We start from the raw sequence: 25878 nt of genomic DNA, 5'->3' as shown, positions 1-25878 counted from the left end.
TAGGCAGGTCAGTGTGTATCAAATAAGGCTGCTGTGCCTCCCAAACTGTTCTGGTGTGTGGTGTCTCTTACCTGTTGTGGGTCCTGGAGGATTGACAACTGGTGGTTGGTATTGGTCTGTTAAGGTAGGTACTCCTGGGGTGCATGGGTCCCATTGGTTTGCTGCTGGATGCACTGCTGCCTCATGGAGCTCAGCTCCTGATCAGTTGCTGCAGATGCTGCTGGGGCTAAGTGTCAACTCCTGGTTTGTGCTGGTACTGCTGGTGCTGTTTCTGGGGCTGCTCTTAGCTCCCAATCTTCTGCTATTGTTTGGGGCTGAAAATGTTCAACTCCTGGGACTTTGCTTGTGCTGGGGGAAAGACTCCACTCCAATTCTGCTGCTGCAGTTGTCAGGAGGTGGTCTCAGCTGCCTGAGCCTTGCTGCTGCTTGGGCTGGAGTACTGCTTCTGATCAGCCTCTGCTGATGCTGCTGAGGATGAGTTTCTGCTGCTTCCTGGGGCTGGATGTCTGTTCCTGAGCCTCTGCTGCTGGGGGTGTGTCTCAACTCTTGAGCCTCAACTGCTGTTGGGGGTACAGTTTTGAGTTATAGTAATGTGATTAAAAGTATTAACAGCCCTGTGGACAGCCTTAAAAGGATAGTTTGAGGTGGTGGCCCTGTGAGTGTCCTCAAGTTGTGTTGTGTTCTGCTAGAAGAAGAAATGGTGTGGTATGTTTTTAATAACTTTGGTGATGCACATGTTAGAATCTGAGAGGAAGTTCTTCCCTTTTAAGCACTCTTAAGGTTTCATCAGGAAAGAGAAATCCACACTGGTGAGAAAACTGAACAGTTTTCTGTCTCCTCCTGGCTTTACCCCAGAGGTGCTTTGACTGTTGGTCTTTGTTAGTTATTCTCATACATGTTGCATCAGTTAGGATGGTCCTGGCTACAGATAATGGAAAACTGACTCATGTTGGCTGGACCATAGGAAGTGATCTGAGGTTACAACAGGGCCATCTGAGCTCTGCCCTCCTGTCTCCAGGGGTGCGCTGGCTGCATCACATGCAGGTGAGGAAACAGCTGCAGAAAGTGTGGTATCCTGTCCCCAGTCAACACCTGTCCGTGCCTCCTTAAGACCCAGCTGCAGACCCCTTCCTGTTTCAGTGGCCAGAATCGCTCAGCTCTGGGTCCTGTCAGGACATGTCTGTGAGGTTCTCAGTCAGCTCAGCTGGCATAGTAAACATCGTGGGCTAGGGGCTTAAAAAGTAGAACCATTTCTTCCTCACAGTTCAGATTGCATGGGCTCATTTCCTCTGGTGAGGGCTCCCTTTCGCTGTGTTCACATGGTGGGGGTGGGACAAGGACTCTCGTGCTTCAGGGCAGTCCTTATAAGGACACTAATGTCATTATGGGCCCCACCCTCATCATTTACTCTCACCTACTCCCACAAAGCCCTGAGTCCTAATAGCAGGTGAACCAGGGGAGGACACACACATCCATCCCCAGCACAGAGATCACAGGGGCCCAACCTGGTGCCATTTCTGTTCTGGAAATTGGGACCAGGAAAAGTGGAGAATGAAAGGGAAAAAGACATGAGTTGCTCTAGAGCCAGACAAGATGTTAGTTCAAGTTTGGGGCCACTGGTCCAATAGGAGGCAGTATGAGAGCATCGCCCTCCTTGGTGAGGAAACAGAGCAGGTCTGAGCACCGTCCACTGTGCACAGCATCATGGTGACAAGTTGGTGTTTCTTCTCTCTCAGCAAGGAAAGGCTGCTAGAAACCATACTCCATAAAAGATGGATGGACCAACATGGGTCAGTGAGAATAGGGCTGGTTTGAATACCTGGTGAAGTGCAGGAATGAAACCCTCTCCTGAGTGTGGCACTAGGAACCACTCCTAGGAGTAGAAGAAGTCCCCCCAGAGACTCCTTAGCTACAGGCTCCCCTAATGCAGGGGTGGTGAGTGACCAGCTGCAAGGGGTTGATGGCCAGTGGGAGGGTCTCTGTGACCAGGTGCCCAAGCTGTGAGGGACCCTATGTGGGTCCTCTGGGCTGTGGCTGAAATGGGATGATGAGGAGGGCCATGGAAGTAACGTGGTCAGGGGCCAGAGCCTGGTGCCTGTAGTCCCCAGTGACTGCTCAGGCACCTGTCCACTTTTGTGGCAGGACATGGGAACAAACAATTGTGTTGGGGCCACTCTTCATTGGGTTTATCTGTCAAAGCAATTAGCTATGCTCACTACTTCAGGGTAACTGGTTTTCAACTTCCTAAACTCTGTAGGCAAAGCACAGGAAACTTAATTATGGGTAAAAATAGACTACATGTTGTCAACCTTGAAAAGGTGAAGCGTCTGTCAATGGCTGAGGAGAGTACAGGGAGAGGAGGGTGACAAGGTGGCCACCTTCACCTGTGTGGTGGGCATATGGGCAGCTCCCTCATGGGGAGGTGCTGTGAATGGATGATTTCCACAGACATATCAGTGAGCACACTGCAGAGGCTACTGAGGCCTTGCTAGGAGCTGGGCCACGGTCAAGAGCCATGTCCTTACCCATCAGCAGCATAAGTACCAAAGCAGATAAAGAAGGTGCCTGAGGGTTATGGACAGGAGTGGGGACCTGACCTCAGAGCCAGTTGAAGTGATTCCCCCCAAGGAGCAGGTCTGAAGTTGAAGAGGTGGGCTGAGGGCTCTCCTCTCCTCTCTTTCCCCCTCCTCTCCTCCCCTTCCCTCTTCTCTCCTCCCTCCCTCCCACGCTCCCCTCCCATCCTTCATCCCTTGCTCCCTCGTTCTCTCTCCTTCCGCCCATATCTGTCTCCATGTAAGCAGCCTTCTGCACTATTTTATATGTTAAACATGTGTATTTATTACTTTCATTAAAATTTAAAGTATTTAGAGGATTCCAAAATGGCGATGGAGTGAATGGAAGCTACACAGACCATCTCCCAGGACCAAACTGGAATTACAATGAAAATAAAGACAAATCATCAAATACAAAAGCAACAGAAAAGCAGCTTGGAGGACCATATAACCAGGGACACTGACTCAATCCTGGTAAGACTGCGGAGGCATGAGAGGGGGGCTGGGAGCCCACAGACAACTGCGGCATTAGCTGTGAGCAGCACCCTCGAGTTAAACTCCCAAGTGCCTCCGCAGTGCAGAGCTGGGACAGACGCTAAAATAGCCACAGCCACTCACCTTGGGCTCTGGCAGAGGAAGGGCAAACTGGACTGGAACTGTGTGGGAAAACTCGAGATTTGGAGGGCACTCAGAGCTTTTGCTGAGTTGTGGCCACACAAAACTGTGGTAATCTTACTCCTTCCCAGGGCTCTGGGGAGAGGCAGCAGCCCCTCCCTCAGAGATTCAACCCCAACAGGTGGCCATTGAAATGCAAATTGAGTCCCATTAACAACCAGCATCTGCTCCACCATAGGGAAATCCACTTATGCTGAACACCTGAGGAAGTTTTTCATTCAACTGAGAAGCCAAGGCTCTTCAAGTAACCACTACTGATAGCCTCCAGTAGAAAAGCTAGAGAATAACTGTAGCATTCCTAGGCTAGCAATTCTAACCAGGAAAGTAAGACTCCACAGTGGTGTTTAATGTGGGTCCTCCCTCCCTCATGCAAAACCAGGAGAGGAAGCCACAAACAGCAGAACACCAACACCCATAGGGAAAACTTGACAGGCTCCAAAGCCCACTGTGATAGCCAAAATGGTGAGACACAGAAACAAAAGCCAAATGAAAGAACAAGAGACCTCTACTGAAGATGAGATAAATGAGGTGCAGGTAAGCAAGTTAACAGAATTAGAATTCAGAGCCATGATCTTGAGGAAGCTCAACAGCATGTGTAAGGACATGAGTACCATGAATAAAGACATAGAAATGTTGCAAATCAACCAGTTGGAAATTAAAAACCTCCAAGAAGAAAGGAAGCATGAAATATCAGAAATAAAGAACACATTGGAAGGTCTAAACAGCAGAGTAGAAGAAGCGAAAAACTGGCTCAGTGAATTAAAAGACAGGGTAGAAAAAAATCAACCAATGAGAAAACCAAAAGGAAAAAACAGGAAGACAGCTTAAGAGAACTGTGGGGCAATTGGAAACATAATAATATTCACATAATAGGAATCCCTGAAGAAGACGACAATGAGCAAGGGTTAGAGAATATATCTGAAAAAAGAGTGACAGAAAACTTCCCTAATCTGGTGAAGGAAGAAGGCATTCAAGTTCAAGAAGCACAGAGAGCCCAAGTAAGAAGAACCCAAACAAGCCCACACCAAGACACATAGTAATCAAACTGACAAAAATTAAAGACAAAGAGAGAATCCTAAAAGCAGCAAAAGATAAGCAACAGGTTACCTACAAAAGAAACCCCATAGGCTCTCAGCTGACTTCTCAACAGAAACACTACAGGCCAGAAGGGAATGGCATGAGGTAATCAAGGTCATGAAAAACAAGGATCTGAATCCAAAACTACTCTACCCAGCAAGGCTATCATTCAAAATAGAAGGTCAAAGAAAGAGCTTCCCAGACAAAAAAAAAAAAAAAAAAAAGGCTAAGGGAATACATTAGCACCAAACTAGCACTGCAAGATATGATAAAAGGACTGTTGCAATTAGTAGAAGAAACAGGAAGAAAAATAGACCCACATTAAACAAAAATGGCGATAAAAAAGCACACATCAATAATCAATTTAAATGTAAATGGATTGAATGCTCCAATAAAAAGACACAGAGTAGCTAATTGGATAAGAAAGCATGACTCATCTATATGTTGTTTATAAGAGACCACCTCACAACAAAAGACTCACATAGGTAAAAATGAAGGGATGGAAAAAAATCTCCCAAGCAAACTAAAAGGAAAAAAAAAAGCTGGGGTAGCAATACTCATATCTGATAAAATAGATTTCAAAATGAAGACCATAACTAGAGACAAAGAAGGCCACTACATAATATTGAAAGAATCTATCCAACAGGAAGGTATAAGCTTGATAAACATATATGCACCCAATATAGGAGCACTGAGATACATTAAAAATCTTCTGGAAGACTTCAAAGGAGAAATCGATTAGAATACAATCATAGCAGGGGACTTCAACGCCCCACTGATATCACTGGATAGATCCTCTAAACAAAAAAGTCAGCAAGGAAACAGAAACTCTAAATGAAGCACTAGACCAAATAGATTTAATAGATATCTACAAAGAATTACACCCCAAAACTACAAAATTCATATTCTTCTCAAGTGCACATGGGACATTCTCAAAAATAAACCACATGTTAGGACACAAACTAAGTCTCTACAAGTTCAAGAAGATTGAAATTATATCAAGCATCTTCTCACATCACAATGGCATGAAACTAAAAATCAATTGCAACAAGAACATGCAAAGATATTTGAAAACATAGAGGCTAAATAGCATATTATTGAACAATAAATGGGTTACCATAGAAATCAAGGAAGAAATTAAAACTTCCTGGAAACCAATGAAAATGAACACACAACAACACAAAATCTATGGGATGCAGCGAAAGCAGTTCTGAAAGGGAAAGTCATAGCACTACAGGCCTACCTCAAGAAACAAGAAAAATCTCTAATAGACTATCTAACCTCACAACGTAAAGAACTGGAAAGCAAACAAAAAGAAAACCCCAGAGCAAGTAGAAGGAAGGAAATAGTAAAGATCAGAGCAGAAATAAATGACATAGAGTAAAAAAAAAAAAAAAAAAAACAATTAAAAGAATCAATGAAACAAAGAGCTGGTTTTTCAAAAAGATAAACAAGATTGATGGACCCTTATATAGACTCACCAAGAAACAAAGAGAGAGAACCCAGATGCACAAAATCAGAAATGAAAGAGGAGAAGTAACAACAGACACTACAGAAATACAAAAGATCGTTAACAACTACTATGGCAACAAATTCGACAATCTAAGCGAAATGGACAAATTTCTAGAAACACATAGTCTCCAAAAACTGGACCAGGAAGAGATAGAAAACTTGAGCAGACCAATAACAACAGAACAGATTGAAGATGTAATCAAGACTCTCCCAGCAAACAAAAGCCCAGGCCCCGATGGCTTCACAGGGGAGTTTTACAGAACATTCAAAAAAGAACTAACACCCATTCTTCTCAAACTACTTCAAAAAAATTCAAGAAGAAGGAAGACTTTCAAACTCGTTTTATGAGGCCAACATAATTCTAATTCCAAAACCAGAAAAAGACATTACAAACAAAGAAAACTACAGGACAATATCCCTGATGAACATAGACACCAAAATCCTGAACAAAATACTAGCCAATCGGATCCAGCAATATATCAAAAAAGTTATTCACCATGACCAAGTGGGATTCATCCCAGGGATGCAAGGCTGGTACGATATTTGCAAATCAATAAATGTGATACACCGCATAAATAAAATAAAGAATAAAATCCACGTGATCATATCAATAGATGCCGAAAAAGCCTTTGACCAAATCCAGCATCCATTTCTGATAAAAAATGCTCAGCAATGTGGGAATAGAGGGATCATATCTAGACATAATGAAGGCCATATATGAAAGACCTACAGCCAACATCATACTCAATGCGCAAAAACTAAAAGCATTTCCCTTAAGAACAGGAACAAGACAAGGATGCCCACTTTCCCCACTCTTATTTAACATAGTACTGGAAGTCTTAGCCACAGCAATCAGACATGAAAAAAAAAAATAAAAGGGATCCAAATTGGAAAGGAAGAAGTGAAATTGTTATTATTCGCAGATGACATGATACTATATGTAGAAAACCCCAAAGACTCCATCAAAAATCTACTAGACTTAATAAATGAATTTGGAAAAGTAGAAGGATACAAAATTAACATGAAGAAATCAGTGGCATTCTTGTACAGCAATGATGAACTCACAGAAAGAGAAACTAAGAAAACAATCCCATATACAAAAGTGGCAAAAAAAAATTAAGATACCTAGAAATAAACTTAACCAAAAAATAAAGGAGCTATTCACAGAAAACTACAGGTCACTGAATAAAGAAATAGAGGAAGATATAAAAAAGTGGAAACACATACCTGGTTCATGGATTGGAAGAATCAACATCATTAAAATGTCCATACTACCCAAAGCAATTTATAGATTCAATGCAATCCCCATCAAAATACCAACGACATACTTCACAGAACTAGAACTAATACTTCAAAAGTTCATATGGAACAAAAAAGACCTTGAATAGCCACAGCAATCTTGAAAAAAAAAGGACAAAGTAGGACGGATCCCAATACCAGATTTCAGGTTATGCTACAAAGCCACTGTAATCCAAACAGCCTGCTGCTGGCACAAGAACAGGCATACAGACTAGTGAAACAGAACAGGGAACCCAGAAATTGACCCAAGGCAATATGCTCAATTATTATTTGACAAAGGTGGCAAGAGCATACAGTGGAGTAAAGACAGCCTCTTTAATAAATGGTGTTGAGAAAATTGGACAGCTACATGCAAAAAAAATGAACTAGACCATCAACTTACACCATACACAAGAATAAACTCAAAATGGATAAAAGACTTAAATGTGACTCATGAATCCATAAAAATCCTAGAAGAAAATGTAGTCAACAAAATTTCAAACATTATATGCAGCAGAATTTTTACTGATACATCACCTAAGGCAACAGAAACAAAGGAGAAAATGAACACATGGGACTACATCAAACTCAAAAGCTTCTGCACAGCAAAAGATAAAATCATCAAAATGGAAAGACAACCCACTGAATGGGAGAGCATAATTGCCAATGATACATCAGATAAGAGGTTAATTTTCAATATATATAGAGTGCTCATACAACTCCACAAAAGGAAGACAAAGAACCCAATTAAAAAATGGGCAGAGGAACTAAATAGTCACCTCTCCAAATAGGACATACAAATGGCTAAGAGACATATGAAGAAATGCTCATCATCACTAATCATCATAGAGATGTAAATTAAAACAACAATGAGGTATCACCTCACACCTGTCAGAATGGCTGCCATCAACAAATCATCAAACAACAAGTGTTGGCGAGGGTGTGGAGAAAAGGGGACTCTAGTACACTGCAGGTGGGAATGCAGACTGGTGCAGCCACTATGGAAAACAATATGGTGTTACCTCAAAAAATTAAAAATTGAACTTCCATTTGACCCAGTGATCCCACTTCTAGAAATATACCCTAAGAAGCCTGGAACACCAATCAGAAAGAATATATGTACTCCCATGTTTGTAGCAGCACTATTTACAATAGCTAAGATCTGGAAACAGCCCAAATGTTTATCAGTAGACGAATGGATAAAAAAGCAGTGGTACATATACACAATGAAGTACTATGCAGCTGTAAGGAAGAAAGATCTTTTATCCTTTGAGATGACATGGAGGGACCTGGAAAGTATCATCCTAAGCAAAACAAGGCAAACAGAGAAAGACAAGTATCATATGATCTCAGTTATTTGTGGAATATAATGAACATAATAGTCTGAGGAATGGGGTAGTCCCAGAGACGTGGAAGTGGGGTATAGACTGACAATCCCCAGAAAAAGGGGTAGTGGAAGAGAGATAAACCACAGAACTTATATGCATGTATACATGAACAATGGACATGGACAACAGAGCTGGGGACAGGCGGGGGGGGGGGGTATCAGTGGGGGGGAAATGAGAAACATCTGTAACAAAAATAAATAAATTAAATTTAAAAAATTTAAAGTATTTAAAGGTTTACAAAGTAAGTAAACATTAGAAATGAGGTTACTGAAGAGAACAAAAGGTGTACTGAATACGTGAGGGCCTCGAATTATTCATTGACAGGCGCCTGACACCCCACTCCTGTCTGTGTGTTAAAGCCCCTAACACCCCACTCCTGTCTGTGTGTTAAAGCAGACCCCTGACATCCACTCTTATTAGTGTGTTAAAGCAGGCTTCTGACACCCCACTCCTATCTGTGGGTTAAAGCCCCTGACACCCCATTTCTTTCTGTCTATTAAAGCAGGCCCTGATACCCCACTTCTGTCTGTGTGTTACAGCAGGCCCCTGATACCCCACTTTTGTCTGTGTGTTACAGGAAGCCCCTGACACCTCACTCCTGTCTGTGTGCTACAGCGGGCCCCTGACATCCCACTCCTTTCTGTGTGTAAAGCAGACCCCTGACACCCCACTCCTGTCTGTGTTAAAGCAGGCCCCTGACACCCCACTCTTGTCTGTGTGTTAAATCAGACCCCATGTCGGGGCCCTGGGACATCCATGGTGTTAGTCACTGGGGGTCACTGTCTGACCTTGAAATACTGCAGTCACAGTTCTCTGAGAAGAGTCCCGACTTAGAGAAAATGGAGATGTATGTGTGCCTTTTCCTTTACCTAAAATCACTGCCATCTGTCTGTCCATCTGTGTGTCCACCCATTCAGCCAGGGACAGAGGCACTGAGGGCCAGGCCTCATGCCATGTGGAGGGGACACAGGTCAGCAAGCAGCTCCTGGTCTGCATCAGGGGAGACCCAGAGGAGAGGCCTCCATCCTGCACCAGCATGGGGACGGCAGACTCACTGGTGGTGAAGTGTGAGCCCAGCACTGGCCGAGTCCCATATTTCCTGGTGGCCCACAGAGGGGCGTGGGCCAGGCAGGATGGCTGCAGAGGGTCACTGCCCGCTCCACCATGGTCTCTCTTAGGGATGCAGCTGAGCCCTTGGGGGGGCGCTAATTCTGTGCACCCTGCGTCCAGCCCCCTCTGACCTCCTGAGAGCCCTCAGGAGCTGTTCCTCTGTGGAGGAGGTGGGGCTGCAGCCCTTGCCCTTGACCTTGAATGCAGTGTTTCTACCTTGAGAAGGAGGCTTTGCCCTCAGTTTCCACATTCACACAGTGGGTGATGGTAACTGCCACACAGGCCCTTTTGGGGTTGTTGTTTTTTTCCCGCACCTAAGGACATTTCTGCATTTATCTTCAGATAGAGCAGGAAGGAGAGAGGGGGAAGAGAGAGAGAAACATTGATGTGAGAGAGACACATTGAGTAGTCGCCACCCACACGACCAGGGCAAACTGCAATCAAGGAACATGCCCTTAGCGGGTACCGAACCCGGGTCTCTCTGGTTCATGGGCTGATGCTTTAAACCAGTGGTTCTCAACCTTCCTAATGCCATGACCCTTTAATACAGTTCCTCTTGTCTGTGGGTGTATCTGCATGTGGGCACACCCCCTGGAGGCGGATAGAGGAGCGGTGTCTTGGTTCCTAAGACCATTGGAAATATGTTTTCCGATGGTCTTAGGTGACCCCTGTGAAAGGGGTCGCGACCCACAGGTTGAGAACTGCCGCTCTAACTGCTGAGCCAAACGGCCAGGGCCCTTCTGGGGTTTGAATGAAGTCGAGTCCTGGGGACGTCAGAACTGTTCACCTTCTTGTACTGCCCTGGCGCATCCATCTGCCTTTGCTGCTGTGATGCTGCCCAGGGCGTGTGCTGTCAGAAACGTGGTCCCACACCGGTGCTCACAGCGCTGAGCTCTCCCAGGAAGGGCACGTGGAAGGAGAGGGGGTGGAGTCTGCTGGGACAGCCTGGACTGGGGGGGGGGGGGGGGAGTATGTCCAAGGGGAGCCAGGGGCCTCCTTTCTCTCCAGGCAGCCAGAGGCGGGATTGGGGCTCTAACTCTTGTTTCTGCCTCTGTGCTCATAAAAGATGCATTTCACATGACAGTGAGAAAGGGAAGGAATGAAATTATCTGTGAAGAGAGAGGGTGGGACCTGGAGATTCTGCCCAGCTCCGCATTTTCTTCAGAGCCCTTAATGATCCTAGGAAATGTGGGTTTCATGACTAACTTTCTGTTCCTTTCTCTTTTTCTTTCTCTGTGTGTGTGTGTGTGACTGTTGTGCGGCTGGTCCCCTGACAGAGTGGCCACAGTCTGGGGGCGGGGCACAGAGGTGTGCTATGCTCCAGCTGGGAGGCTGCGCCAAGTGAGAGACTGAGGAAACCCCAGGAAAGTCTGCTGACGTGTCACAAGCAGGAGATCTTGGCGTCCACCCAGATCTGAAGAGTGAGCAAGACCCATGCCCGAGACCAACCCTGGTGCAGGCAGCCAGGTGCAGCGGTGCTGGGCGTCTGCCCCCTCACAGCAGATGTGTGTGTGTGTGTGTGTGTGTGTGTGAATGGAGGTGACTGTGTGACTGTGGCTGAGGGTTGTGCATGCATAAGAGTGTGTGAAGGTCAGTGTGTGGAGGTGTGTGTGTAAGCATGTGTGTGTGAGCATGTGTGGAGGTGTGCGTGTGTGTGGGTGTGTGTGAAGGTGAATGTGTGTGTAAGCATGTGTGAAGGTGAGTGTGTGTGTAAGCATGTGTGAAGGTGAGTGTGTCTGAAGTTGAGTGTGTGAGCATGTGTATGTGAGCATGTGTGAAGGTGTGTGAGTGTGTGTACATGTCCCAGGAAGGGGGTTCTTCCATCATAACCTCAAGGCCTTAAATGTAGACCTTTGGTCTCTTCTGATGAAGTTAAAGTCACAGCGAGACAGGGACAGCTTTGAACAATGGTGCCATCTGCTCCTAACGTGTCTGTAGTGGGCACATCGGCAACCAGCCCTGTGCATCAGCACTTCAGAAAGTAAACAGTACAATTTTCCGTGATAGTACAATTATCATACAGAATAAGAATTTGGAGTGACAAGGTTTATTGATGTAAACATTTCCTTATTTATTAATCCTCAGCCAAAGATATTTTTTCATTGATTTTTTGATAAGAGTGGAAGGGAAGGAGAAAGGAGGTGAAAGAGAGAGAGAAACATCGATTGGTTGCCTCCCATGTGACCCCAGTCGGGGCCAGGGATTGAACCTTCCCTTGCCCTGGAATCAAACCCTCCACCCTTTGGTCTGAGGGCTGATGCTCTAACCACTGAGCCAAACCAGCCAGGGCTTGATGTAAACATTTAAAATAGGCACCATGGAAGCCCTGTGGGCACTTTTCAGCTGCTCCTTCAGGGGTGGCTTCTGGGAGTTGCTGGCGGGTGGGGTCACCATGCGGGGTTCCATTGTCAGCTGCAGGTAGGTGGCTGTGTGTCCCACAGGCTGCCCTGCTGTCCCCAGACATGTGTGAAGGCAGTGTCTCTGCTACACACACAGTGTGACTCCCCACAGAAGTTTCTTTTCCATCTCACTAGGCCGGTGGGGCAGACAGGAGGGAACCCAGGCTTGTCCAGGGCTGCTCACCAGCCCTCAGACCCTAGGCTCTGCCATCCCCATGGTCCAGAGGCCTCGTGAGAGCGGCTCAGGTGGCCAGAGCACGTCCCACCATGGCTCTGTTGGCAAAACCTGGCCTTCTTCTTTTTTTTTTTTCAATCATTTTATTGTGTAAAATATACACAATAAAATTTACCATTTTATTTTCTTTTGCCACACAGTTCAGTGGTGTTAAGTACATTCACACTGTTGTGGGGCTGTCACCACATCTCTCCATCTCTGTTCCCATCTTCTCCAACTGAAACCGTCCCCACTAAACAACTTTCCATCCCCCAACCCCATCCCAGCTGTCCTCCGTCTTACCTCTGTCTCTGACTCCGAGGGCCCTGGGGACCTCATGTGAGCGGACTCACACAGTGTTTGTCTTTTTGTTTCTGGCTTTTTCACTGAGCATAATGTCTGCCTGGTCCATCCGGGTTGTACCAAGTGTCAGAATGTCCTTCCTTTTTAAAAACTGAATCTATCGAGGTGACATTGGTTAACAAAGTCATATAGGTTCAGGGGTACAGTTCTATACCACATCATCGGTATATTGTATGGTGTGTTCACCACCTCAACTCAAGTCTCTTCCATCACCATTTATCCCCTTTATCTCTTCTCCCTCCCACCCGCCTTCCCTCTGGAAATCACCACACTGTTGTCTGTCTGAGTTGTTGTTTTTTCTTTGCTTAATCCCTTCACCTTTTTCAGGGAACCCCCATTCCCCCTCCCCTCTGACAGAGGTCAGTCTGTTCTCTGTATCTGTGAGTCTGTTTCTATTTTGTTAGTTTATTTTGTTCATTAGATTCCACATAAAGTGAAATCTTATGGTATTAGTTTTCTCTGACTGGCTCATTTCACTCATCGTAACACTCTCCAGGTCCATCCATGTTGTCACAAAAGGTAGGGTTTCCTTCTTTTTATTTACAACGAGTAGTATTCCACTGTGTGAATGTACCACAGCTTTCTTATCCACTCATCTACTGATGGGTCCTTAGACTGCTTCCAAATCTCAGCAACTGTAAATAATGCTCCAAAAAATATAGGGGTGAATCTGTTCTTTCAAACTATGTTTCGAGTTTCTTCGGATATAGTCACAGAAGTGGAATCACTGGGTCATAGGAAGTCCCATTTTTTATTTAATTTTTTGGTTAATCCACACCTGAGGATATTTTGTCCATTGATTTTTAGGGGGGTGGGCAGAGAGAGAGAGAGAAATATTGATGTGAAAGAGACACATCAATTGGTTGCCTCGGGCACATGCCCCAACCAGGACTGGGGATCCAGCCTGCAACTCAGCTACCTGCCCTTGACAGGGAATTGAACTCACAACCTTTCGGTGCACAAGTTGATACTTTAATCACTGGACCATGCTGGCCAGGGTCATTTTTAATGTTTTGAAGTCACACCAGACTGCTTCCTACAGTGACTGCACCAGTCTGCATTCCCACCAGCAGTGCACGAGGGTTCCCTTTTCTCCACATCCTCACCAACTCTTCTGGTTTGTTGATTTACTGATGATAGTCATTCTGACAGGTGTGAGGTGATATCTCATTGTGGTTTTAATTTGTATCTCTGATGACTACTGACATGGAGCATCTTTTCCTATGTCTACTGACGAGCTGTATGTCCTCTTTGAAGATGTGTCTATTCAGATCCTTGGCCCATTTTTTAATTGGATTGTTAGTGGGGGGTTTTTTGTTGTTATTGAGATTTTTTAAAGTATGCTTATATTGTTTTTAGAGAGGAAGAGAAAGGGAGGGAGTGAGGGAGAGAGAAGGAGAAAGAGAGAGAGATATCTATCAACTGCCTCTTACATGCACCCTGACCAGGGATTGAGCCTGCAACCTGGGCATGTGCCCTGACCAGGAATTGAACAGGCAACCTTTTGGTGTATGGGACAGTGCTCAACCAACTGAGCCACACCTGCCAGGGCTGGTGTTGAGTTTTATAAGCTCTTTATAAATTTTGGATATTAAGCCCTTATCAGATGTGTCATTGGTGAATATGTTCTCCCATTCAGTGGGTCGTCTTTTCATTGTGTTGATGGTTTCCTTTGCTGTGCAAAAACTTTTCAGTTTGATGTAGTCACATTTGTTTACTTTTGTTTGTTTCCCTTGCCTGAGGAGAAATATGAGAAAAAAATATTGCTATGAGAAATGTCCAAGATTTTATTGCCTATGCTGTCTAGTAAAATTTTTATAGTTTTGATTCTAACATTTACAACTTTAATCTATTCTGAGTTAATTCTTGTGTATGGTGTAAGAAGGTGGTCTAGTTTTTTGGTTTTTGTTTTTCACTTATCTGTCCAATTTTCCCAACACCATTTATTGAATAGACTATTTTACCCCATTGTATGTTCTTGCCTTCTTTGTCACATATCAAAAGACCATAAATCCATGGATTTATTTTTAGGCTCTCTAGTATGGTCCATTGATCTGTGACTGTTTTTATGCCAGTACCAGGCTATTTTGATTACTATGGCCTTACAGTATAGTTTGATATCAGGTAATGTGATTCCTCCAACTTTGTTCTTCTTTCTCAAGATTGCTGTGGCTATTTGGGGTCTTTTGTGGTTCCATATAAATTTTTGGAATTTGGTTGTAGTTTTGTGAAATGCACCATTGGTATCTTGATAGGAATTGCATTGAATCTATAGGTTACTTTGGGCAGCATGGACATTTTAATGATGCTGTTTTTTTCTATCCATGGACACAGTATATGCTTTCACTTATTTGTATCTTTTCCTATTTCTTTTTTCAGTGTCTTATAATTTGCTGAGTATAGGTCTTTTACACCCTTGGTTATATTTATTTTTAGGTATTTTATTTTTTTGATGCAATTGTGAAATGAGATTGTATGTTTAATTCATTATTGGTATATGAAAATGCAACTAGTTCTTGGATATTTAGTTTGTATCCTGTTACTGTACTGAATTCCTTTATCAGTTCTAGTAGATATTTGGTGGAATCCTTTGGGTTCGCTATATACAGTATTATGTCACCTGCAAATAATGACAGTTTTAATTCTTCCTTTCCAATTTGAATGCTTTTTATTCATTCTTTTGGTCTAATTGATGTGGCTACAAGTTCCAGTTCTATGTTGAACGAGAAAGCGGCCATCCCTGTCCTGTTCCTGATCTTAAGGGAAACACTTCTGTTTTTTCCCAGTGAGTACGATGTTGGCTGTGGGTTTGCCGTATATGCCTTAATTATCTTGAGGTATGTTCCCTCTACTCCCACTTTGCTGAGAGTTTTTATCATAAATGGTTGCTAGATTTTGTCAAATGCCTTTTCTGCATCTATTGACATGATCATGTAATTTTTATTCTTTATTTTGTTTATATGCTGTATGACATTTATTGATTTGAAGATATTGTACCAACCTTGCCTCCCCAGAATAAATCCCACTTGATCACAGTATATGATCTTTTAAATGTACTACTGGATTCAATTTGCTGATATTTTGTTGAGGATTTTGTATATATGTTCATCAGGGATGGCCCACAATTTTCTGTTTTTAGTGTCTTTATCTGGTTTTGGAATTAGGATAATACTGGTCTCATAAAATGAGCTTGGAAGTCTTCCCTTGTCTTGAATTATTTGTAATAGTTTGAGAAGAACAGGCATTAGTTCTTTCAATGTTTGTAAAATTCACCCATGAAGCCATCCAGTACAAGACATTTGTTTGTTGAGAGTTTATTATTATTATTATTAATTATTATTATAATATTTCTTTTATTATTGCTTCAATGTCATTAGTAGCAGTTAGTCTATTCAGATTTGCTGCTTCACCCTAATTGAGTTTTGAAAGATTGCATGTTTCTAAATATTTTTCCATTTTTTTGGGTTGTCCAATTTGGTGGCATGTAGTTGTTTGTAATATTTTCTTACAACTCTTCGTATTACTGTGCAGTTGGTTGTTACTTCTCTTTTATGTCTGATTTTCTTTACTCGAATTCTCTTTTTTATCTAGATTAGTCTGAATAAAGGTTTGTCAATCTTGTTTATCTTTTCAAAAAACCAGCTCCTGGTTTTAATGATCTTCTATATTTTTTAGACTCTATTTCATTTATTTCTGCTCTGATTTTTATTATTTTTTTCTTCTACTCAATTTGAGCTTTGCTTGTTATTTTCCTAATTCTTCTAAGTATAAAGTTTAATCATCTATTTGAGATGTTTCTTCTTTCTTGAGGTAGGCCTGCAATGTTACGAACTTTCCTCTTAGGACTGCTTTTGCTGTGTCCCATAGTTTTTTAGGTTGTTGTGTTCTCATTTTCATATGTTTCAAAAAATCATTGATTTTCCCCCTTAATCTCTTTGTTAATCTATTCATTTTTTAGTAACATTATTTAGCTGCCATGTATTTGTGTGTTTTAGTTTTCTCTTTTTTTAAAATTTTATAAATAATCAATTTTATTGTTGTAAAATGTATATAACATAAGATTTGCAAATTTAACCACATTTAAGTATACAATTCAGTAGCATTAAGTACACTGATGTTGGGCCACTATCACCACCATCCATCTCCAGAAAATCTTTTATTTTTGCTTCTCATTGTTTTTTTCTTTTTTTTTAATTTATCTTTTTGTTTGTTTTTTTTTTTATCTTTCATTAAATTTATTGGGGTGGCATTGGTTCATAAAATTATATAGGTTTCAGATGTGTACAATTCTATAATACAGCACCTGTATGTCAGATTTTTTCTTGTGATTGGTTTCTAGTTTTATACTGTTAAGGTCAGAGAAGATGTTTTATATGATTGTTTTATGTCTAACACATGGTCCATCCAAGAAAAGGTCCCACGTGCACTTGTAAAGAATGTACATATTCTGTTGCTTCAGGGTGAAAAGCTCTGAAGATACTAAATCCATCTGATCTAAATGCCAATTAAGGCTGCTGTTTCCTTTTTGATTTTGTGCCTGAAAATCTATCAATGTCAATGGGTGTTAAAATCCCCTTCTATGTCTGTATTACTTTCAATCTCTCCTTTTATGTCCATCAAGACTTGTTTTACATGTATAGGTGCTGCTATGTTGGGTGCATAAATGTTTACAAGGGTTATATCGTCTTGTTGAATTGCTCACGTTATCTGTATTGAGTGTCCTCCTTTGTCTCTTACTATAGCCTTTCTTTTATATTCTGTTTTGACATGCCCTGGCCAGTTTGGATCAGCGGTTGAGCATCATCCTGTGGACCAGAGAGTCATGGGTTTGGTTTCCGCTAGAGGCACGTACCACCAAAAAAAAATAAAATAAAGTCTGTTTTGTCAAATATGTCATTGTTACCCTAGCTTTTTTGTTTGTTTTCATTCTCATTTGCATAAAATATCTTTTTTCTTGCCTTTATTTTAGTTTGTATATCTTTCATTGTGTGGTGGGTCTCTTGTAGACTCTTATCCATTCAGCTACCATGTCTTTTGATTGGAGCATTCAAGCATTAACATTTAAAGTGATTATTGATAGTTACAAATTTATTGCCATTTTATTTTTTTAACTATGTTTCTCTTCTTTTCCTTCTTCTTGACCTTTAACAGGTCTTGTAATACTGGTCTGGTGGTTATAATCTCCCTTATTGTTTTCTTGTCTAGGAAGGTCTTTATTTCTCCTTCCATTTTAAATGGGTATCTTGGTTGTAGGTTCTTTCTTTTCATCACTTTGAATATTTTATGTCAATCCCTTCTGGCCTGAAATGTTTCCTTTGAGAAATCAGCTGACAGTGTTATGGGAGCTCCCTTGTAGGTAACTGACTGCCTTTCTTTTGTTGCTTGTAAAATTTATTATCTTTAACCGTTGACATTTTAATTATGAGGTGTCTTGTAGTGGACCTTTCTGGGTTCATCTTGTTTGGGACTCTGGTGCCATCCAATGTCAGATGCTTTATTCCATGACTGGTCCCGGGAAATCAATTTGAAGCTACAAAACAATTCACAGTTTGTGGATGCCTCTACTGGCCTGGTGAGCATGGGAAGTTCCAAGCTGTGCACCAGGGCTGGCTTTTAGCAGCCCCTAGCCTGGGGGCAGGTCAGCAAAGGTCCCAAGGCATCTTGAGGTCTGTCTTTGCTTGTCTGCACCTGCTGGCTGCCTGTTAGGCTCAGTCACTGAATAAGCCTCTGCAGATACTCTCGTTGCATGAGGTATGTTTTCTGTGAGGCCCCAGGAAGGATCAAGTGTTGTTCACCAGATTGATACAGGTTCAAACTTGGCATCAGTGCTGGCTCTGAGGCCACCCAGCAAATGTCCCAGGGTATACCAGGTCTAGTTACCACCCACTGGATGCTTACACAGCTTTGAGAAGTGTACAAAAGACCCAGACCTGGCCTTGTTTATAAGAGTGGAATTAAAAAGTCAAAACAGGCTATCTCCTAGGGCTTAAGGTGTATGGTATTTGTAGTTTGAGATTAGCCATGTGAGCTCAAGGGCTCCAAGAGAGCCTGTGGGTCCTCAGAGACCAGGGAGCTTCCTCCTGGTCTGGGCAATTCATGGGTCCCCTGGGATGTAGCAGAGGAGAAAGAGCATGGTGGGATCATGCAGCTGTGATCTTGTCACTGTATCACAAAAAGCTTAGTCTCCTCGTTTATGACTGATCCTAGCAGGTGGCTCCCTTCATTTCTTTCCTAAGAGAACTGCAGTTCTCTTCAGACGTCCAACCAGATGCATGTTCACTGGCTGCCTGGGCAGCACCATCCCAAATTTCTGCCCTCAAGGCAGGCTGAGCAAAGCTGGGGTTCAGGAAAAGGCAGAGGGTGGATAAAGTTCCCTTGGTTGTATTGAAAATGCTATTAGAACCATTAAAGGTTTAAAAACATTTTTTTGTGTGTGTCTGTTTGCTCCCCTTAGAACTAAGCAGCCAAAGTGCCACCAGGAACTGTCAAGGAAGCACCGTTCTGTGAGTACTGTGCCCACTGCCACCAGAACAGTGGCAGAGGCAGCTGGAGGGGACAGACAGGGCTTTGCTCTCTCATCAGGGTCACCATCGTGGCCATGGTTCTGGCTGGACAGCTGACACTTTGGTGCCACTGAGGCTTTTAGACCTGAGAGTGTCACGATCTGATTCATATATTTTAGAGATCACTCTGATTTATATTTAATATGTCTACTTTTGAAAGTTTTTAAGAATTTGAAATTTTTTTAATTAGCGTTGATATTTAACATTAGTTTCAGATGTACAGCATGGTAGATAGAGATTCATACAACTTACAAAATAATCTCTCCAATAAGTCTAGTATGGGGTCTCTTAATATTGTATTAATTTTATTTATCAGGGCTCCACCTTGATCATCTAATCACCCTCAAAGGACCCCGATCTTTTATTTATTTCTAATTGAATGTATTGGGGTCACATTTGTTAATAAAATGACGTAGGTTTCTGGTGTACATCATCTGTATATTGAGTGTTCACCACCCCAGTCAAGTCTTTTTCTATCAACATTTATCCCCACTTTACCCTCTTCTACCTTCACCACCTTTCCCTTTGGAGACCACTGGTGACTTGACATTTGAAATGACATTTGAGATGTTTTCTGAGAGCACAGGGGTGTTTGGACAGATGAAGAGGGTGAGATGTGCTCCAGGTACAAAGCAGAAACATGGCTGCTACAGGCAGGAAAGGACACCAGGGACTGGAGCACACCCCTCAGGTGCCTGTGAGTGAGGGGCAGGGCAGGGACAGGACCTCCCAGGAGGGACAGGACAGAGGGGGTAGGGGCCAACCACAGTGGGGTCAGAACAGGGGAGACGGGGCCCTTCATGAAAAGGCAGGGCAAAGGAGACAGGGGACCTGGGAAGGGTCAGGGCAGGGGAAACACAGGGAACGTCCATGGAGGGTCAGAGCAGGGGACAGGAGCTCCTCCATGGGAAGATGGGACAGGGCGTCAGGGGTCCTGGAGAAGGCTCAGGGCAGGGAGGATGAGGGACCCTGGAAAGGGGCAGGACTGGGGACAAAGGGGACCCTCCATGGGGAAACAGGACATTCCATGGGGGTGTCAGTGTCCCTGTCATCTGACCCTCCTCCACAGTCCCTCCTGCCCTAACTTTTTAATGGAAGAATCCCGTCCCCTGCCTTTCCCCTTTCCTTGAATGTGCCCTGTTTTCCATGCCCTGCCCCCTCCATGGAGGGTCCCATCTCCCCTGCCCTCCCCCCTCCATGGAGGGTGCCCTGTCCTCTGCCCTCCCCCTCTGTAGAGGGTCCCATCTCCCCTGCCCTCCCCCCTTCATGGAGGGTGCCCTGTCCCCTGCCCTCCCCCCTCCATGGATGGTGCCCTGTCCCCTGCCCTCCCTCCTCCATGGAGGGTGCCCTGTCCCCTGCCCTCCCCCTCCATAGAGGGTCCCATCTCCCCTGCCCTCCCCCCTCCATGGAGGGTGCCCTGTCCCCTGCCCTCCCCCCTCCATGGAGGGTCCCATCTCCCCTGCCCTCCCCCCTTCATGGAGGGTGCCCTGTCCCCTGCCCTCCCCCTCCATGGAAGGTGCCCTCTCCCCTACCCTCCCCCTCCATGGAGGGTGCCCTGTCCCCTGCCCTCCCCCTCCATGGAAGGTGCCCTCTCCCCTACCCTCCCCCTCCATGGAAGGTGCCCTCTCCCCTACCCTCCCCCTCCATGGAGGGTCCTGTCCCTGCCCTGCCCCCTCACTCACAGGCCTCTGAGGGGTGTGCTCCAGTCCCCGGTGTTCCTCTCTCCTGTCTCCTGGCCATGTGTCCGCTCTGTACCTGGAGCACATCCCACCCTCTTCATCTGCCTAAAGCTACCTGTGCTCTCAGGATGCATCTCAAATATCATTTCAAATGTCAAATCACAGAGTGATCTTTAAAAAATATAGATCAGATCATGTCTCGGGCCTAAAAGTCTTAATGATTCTGATAGCATTTCCAACCCACCCAGGGCCCTTGATCCACCTGCTGCTCATTCTCTCTGCACCCCAGCCAGCCAGGCTGTCCCTGCTCCGGGGGCACGTGCTGTCCCTTTGGGGGTGGTTTCCCATTTCCCCAGGTGGCAGCTCTGGCTCAATCGCCAAGTCTGAGGTTAATTATGACCAGGTCTTGAGGAGCCCTTCCCTGAGCCTGCTGGGGAGTCTCTGCAGTGGCCCCGACCCTGCCCTGTGGGGTATCATGTGGCCACAGGTCACAGAAGTAGGACAGGTCACAGAAGTAGGACAGGTCACAGAAGTAGGACAGGTCATGAGGTGCCCTGGCAACCATCCCAGGTCAGCCAGGTGGGCCAAGGTAACCAGGTGTTGTTGTTTTTTGTTTTGATATTTTTCCATTTATTTTCAGACAGAGTGGAAGAGAGAGACACATTGACTGGTTGCCTCTTGCACAATCCTGACCAGGGCTGGGTACAAAACCACAACCAAGGTACGTGCCCTTGGCTGGAATCGAACCCATGACTCTCTGGTCCTCGGGCCAGTGCTCTAACCGCTGAGCCAAACCCGCCTCAGTTTTCTGACCCCAGCACCTGCAATCCCTCATCCCACGCTGTGGTGTGGGCCACTCCATCTGAGGTCATCGGTCAGGGACAGGAAGCCTATATAGTCCCTGTCGCTCCCTGGTCACATCAGCTAAGTCGGCTTTCTTCATGGTTCCTATCTTCTGAAAGAATGTTCTTGCTCAGCTGTCTGTCTCCCAGGCCCCTCAGCCAGGAAAGGCGCCCTGTGCTCCCATCCCAAGACCAGGTCCTGCCAGCCCACAGAGGGACGTGGGCACATGTGGAATGAGTTCCGGAGCAAAGGGCGCTTTTCTGATTTTGTAAAATGTTATTTTTGTAATAAACTGATTCATGAACATGTAAATACATTGAATTTCTGAACTTCTTTACCACATTCAAATAAATAAATCCATGAATAAAAAAATCTTTTCATCTTTTTTATCAAAACCCGTGTCTCGCTGTTTGGTTCAGCAATGCAGTTGCTGCTTTGTGAGCCGCCTTGTGGAAGGAGAGGGTCCCGGCTGCAGACCAGGTTCCCGCTGGGATTTGTCTCCCACCCCTGTCCCACCCCATGGGCCAGCCCCTGGGCCTCTGCTGGCCAGTTGACCCTCAGTGCTCCTGACACCTCACCTCCTCCTCCCCCGCCTGGTGCAGCTTCCCGCAGGGTGGAGGCTCATCCCTGGGGTGCGACAGCCTGGAGATCTCAGCTCCTGGAGTTCCTGCTCATTTCTTACTTGGGGACCCGGAGTTGTGGTGTCAGAAGTGGGGGCAGCTCAGGTGCTGTTTCCTTGTGGCTGCAGGCCTGCGGGGGAGCAGGCGGTGTGGGCTGGCCCTAGCTGTCCGCTGTTACAGGACCCGCGGCAGCTCCTGGGGGAGCCTTGCTGTTTCAGGGTGTGAGCCAGGTGTGGCCTTCGGTGCACCTCTGCGCGTTTCGTGGGAGGTCTGTGCACCTGTGCTCACGAAGGACGCCTGCCTGTGGCTGGCTCACCTGCCCGCCCTTGCTCCGGTCCCTAGGACCAGCTTGCTTTGGGAAGTTTCCTCTCTGGGAGCATTTCTCTGCTCCACACAGTCTGAAAACCTGGTCTACAGAGTGTCCCGGCTGGTCCCTGGTGAGAAAGAGTTATTGAACCCATGTTCAGTTTCAGACATAGCTTTTTGTCTTTTGCTTATGGATTCAATCATGGTGACCGTTTCCCTAGAGAAGAAAAAGTGTATGCTGTCTAGGTACCAAAGACATACTTATCATTCCTTCTGTGTCAATCCAGGAAATGGGCACATGCGTTCTTGTCTCCATTCTCCTGTCTCTGAGCCGCTTTCCCTCGTGTTCTCACTAGGCTGCTACTTTTGCGCATGAAATGTTTTCACTTTCAAGAGTTGCGCGTGACTGACTCGTGTATTTGTCTGCTCTGTTCAGGGCTGACTGAGGGCGTGGTTTCACACCCTGGCCCATCTTTACGTCTTTACGCTCCTCCGCGTCTGAGGCCTTCTCCTCTCCTTGTCTGCTGAGGTTTTGACAGCATCACGAGGAAGGCATGTGGTGTGAGTGCTGACACTTTACCTGGGTATGGAATGTTGGGGTCACAAGACTTTTTAAAAAATGTTTTCTTTATTGATTTGAGAGAGAGAAAGGGAGCAAGAGAAAGAGACATAATCATCGATGAGAGAGAACATCGACTGGCCACCTCCTGCACGCCCCCCACCGGGGATCGGGCCCACAACCTGGGCATGTGCCCTGACCGGGAATCAAACCCATGGCCTCTTGCTGCATAGGTCAACGCTTAACCACTGAGCTACACCAGCTGGGCCAGACTCTTCTTCGAACTCTGAAGTCTCTGCTTCATTATCTTCTACTGTGCATTTACAATCCAGGAAGGGAAATTGAAGCCAGGCTGATACTGGTTAGTAAAAAGAAACACTTTTTCTACTAGATTTTTAAAAGAAATATTGACCTGCAAAAGTCACCACTTTCCCTGGGTTTTGACGTGGCTTTTGGAGTCTGCTCATCGACTTTTGCTGGTGTATAGAACATGGATGCCGGTCACCTTCAGGCGGAGTCTCCCAGGGGCGGCAGCCACTGTTTCCAGGCTCCGGCTGGTGGGCCAGTGTCATGCAGGCGGCCGCCCGCTGGTCTGGCTGCTCTGGCTCCAGTGCCCATCCTTAGCTCTAGGGCACTCCTGTAGCTCGGGGAGTCTTCTTATTATGCCACAGATTTGGGGGAGTGACCAGGAAAATGCTGCCAGTTCCGGCACTTTGGAAAGAGCACTTGGTGGGGCGGGGCTGTTGGGAGGCAGGGAGGAAGAGGTGAGGTGTCTGGAGACTAGGGCATTGCTGGGACTTTGATGTCAGCCAAGGTGGTCCCTCAATAGGAGGGTCATTCCATTTGGGAAGGGACATCCCAGGGCCCTGCAGGAAGGAGTGGAAATAATCCAAAGATGGACACTAGGCCTGAACCAGCTCAGGCTGCCATGCAGGTTAACCTGGCTTCTCTCCCTTCACCGCCGCTCACCCACTGCCCAGGGTGAAGGTCTTTGCCTCGATTCTACTTAACAGGTAAAGTACATGATTGGATCCCAGCTAATTTGGGCCCCAGTGTCTTCCTCTGAAAAGATCAGAGGGAAATTAGTTAATGACTCATTTGAACTGACCCGCTGTTCGGGCCTTTGACCTATGATGTCACTGTGCTGCTCTAGCTGACCCAATTTTTAACCGGCCCATTTGAATGCACTTAGCTCTCTGCCTCAGTGTCAGCCGCAGGAAGATGGAAAGTGAGCTGCAGAGTTTCAGGAGCTTTGTAACAACAGCACAAAATGTGGAATAATGCACTGTACGTCCATCTAGTGACATAAATAATGCATTTGTGTAATTGTCAAGTAAAGAGACGTGCTAATGAATCAATTATTTTTCATTGTAGGATGCTTGATTGTTTCAGAAATATTATTGATTGTAATCAAGAATCAATTAAATGTTGATAGTGATTCTGTTTATCAGGTTTAAATACATGACATTATTAAACTGTAACTGCCTCAGGAAGAAGAAACGAGAATGAGGTTGTTACAAGGGAAGGAGAAATTGCTCATATTTATGCTGAGGGCTCGGTGATGGTGGGGCCTCTCAGGAATGAGGCAGAGATGGGGTGCTGCAGGGCTCCTCCTAGGGCTGATGAGGTGGACCCTCCAGCTGTGAGCTCTAGCGTCTGAGCAAAGGTTCTCGAGTGGGAGCGTCCACGTTAGAGACTAAGACAAAACCCACAGGTGCACAGGGGAGCAGCATGGCCAGGCCTCCCCCAGCTCTGCTCTCAGTGAACTCGGTGTCTCAGGATCCCAGGACTGGTCTGATGCCTCAGAAGTGTGTGGCCCCTGCCTCGGCCAGGGTGCTCTGCCCACCTTGATGTGGGAGGCTCGACCCTGGGTGGCCTAAGCGTCAGGAAATGAGCGTCACAGTGTGAGAAGGTGTTGTGCTGGATGTCCACTATGTACACATACCCACGAGCCCCTCGACGTGTGGGATTGTGTCTCATTTGTATTTAGGTTCCCAGTGTCGCGTTCGTATTTGGAACATTCACTGGATGTTCCCAGGTACTTAAGGAACACCCAGTGAACACGGGGAAGCACTGCTCATGGTCGTGAGCTCGTCAGGGTGTTGTTTCTGGGTGGTGACTGCTGTTCTCAGTCTGCCCGTGGTCACCTGACCCACACTGCCCCACTCAGCCACTCACCCATGCATGCATCCCACGTGTACTTACCGAGCACCTGCCCCGCGCCAAGCCCGCTCAGAGGCTAGGACCCCTGGCTGGACAAGGCCAGGTGGTCTGGACCCTCACGGAGCTCATGGTGAACAAGGGAAGCAGGTAATGGCACAAGTTGCTGCAACAAGCTGTTTCATAGGACGCAGGTGGGCTGGGAGGCAAATCAGGCAGAATGGTGGGCTAGCCATGTCCTTGCCCGCAGTACCGTGTCCCCAGCGTGGGGCTCGGAGCCCTGATAGTGCCCGTGTCCAGGCCCACTGTCGCTCACTGCGCAGGCGTCCTAGGTTTCTTTTGTTATTTCTTAGGTCATTTCTTCCCTCTGCTCATCTCCCCTACTGTAGTGACAATGAGTCTCCCAGGCCAATGCCCTGCTTTTCCTGTATCTCCATTCTCATTTCTCACCTTCTTGTTTTGTTCTCCTTTCTACTCCAAACTTATTATTGTGCTTTTGGTATTTGTTATATATTATTTAGTTTTTTATTTTATCACCATTTATCCCCCATGCCCTCCTCCACCTCCGCCCTGAACGCCC

The 25878-nt window shown here is 45.5% G+C and overlaps 1 pseudogene; it reads left to right on the top strand.

Annotated features, from left to right (window-relative positions):
* The first annotated feature begins 11909 nt into the window (after positions 1-11909).
* Positions 11910-25878, top strand: part of LOC118642183 — an 83295-nt pseudogene continuing 69326 nt past the window's right edge.

The sequence above is a fragment of the Molossus molossus genome, unplaced genomic scaffold (assembly GCF_014108415.1).
Source record: "Molossus molossus isolate mMolMol1 unplaced genomic scaffold, mMolMol1.p scaffold_m16_p_3, whole genome shotgun sequence".
NCBI classification, from domain to species: Eukaryota; Metazoa; Chordata; class Mammalia; order Chiroptera; family Molossidae; genus Molossus; species Molossus molossus.
The sequence above is the reverse complement of the archived record's forward strand: the minus strand, read 5'-3'. Positions and strand labels throughout refer to the sequence as shown.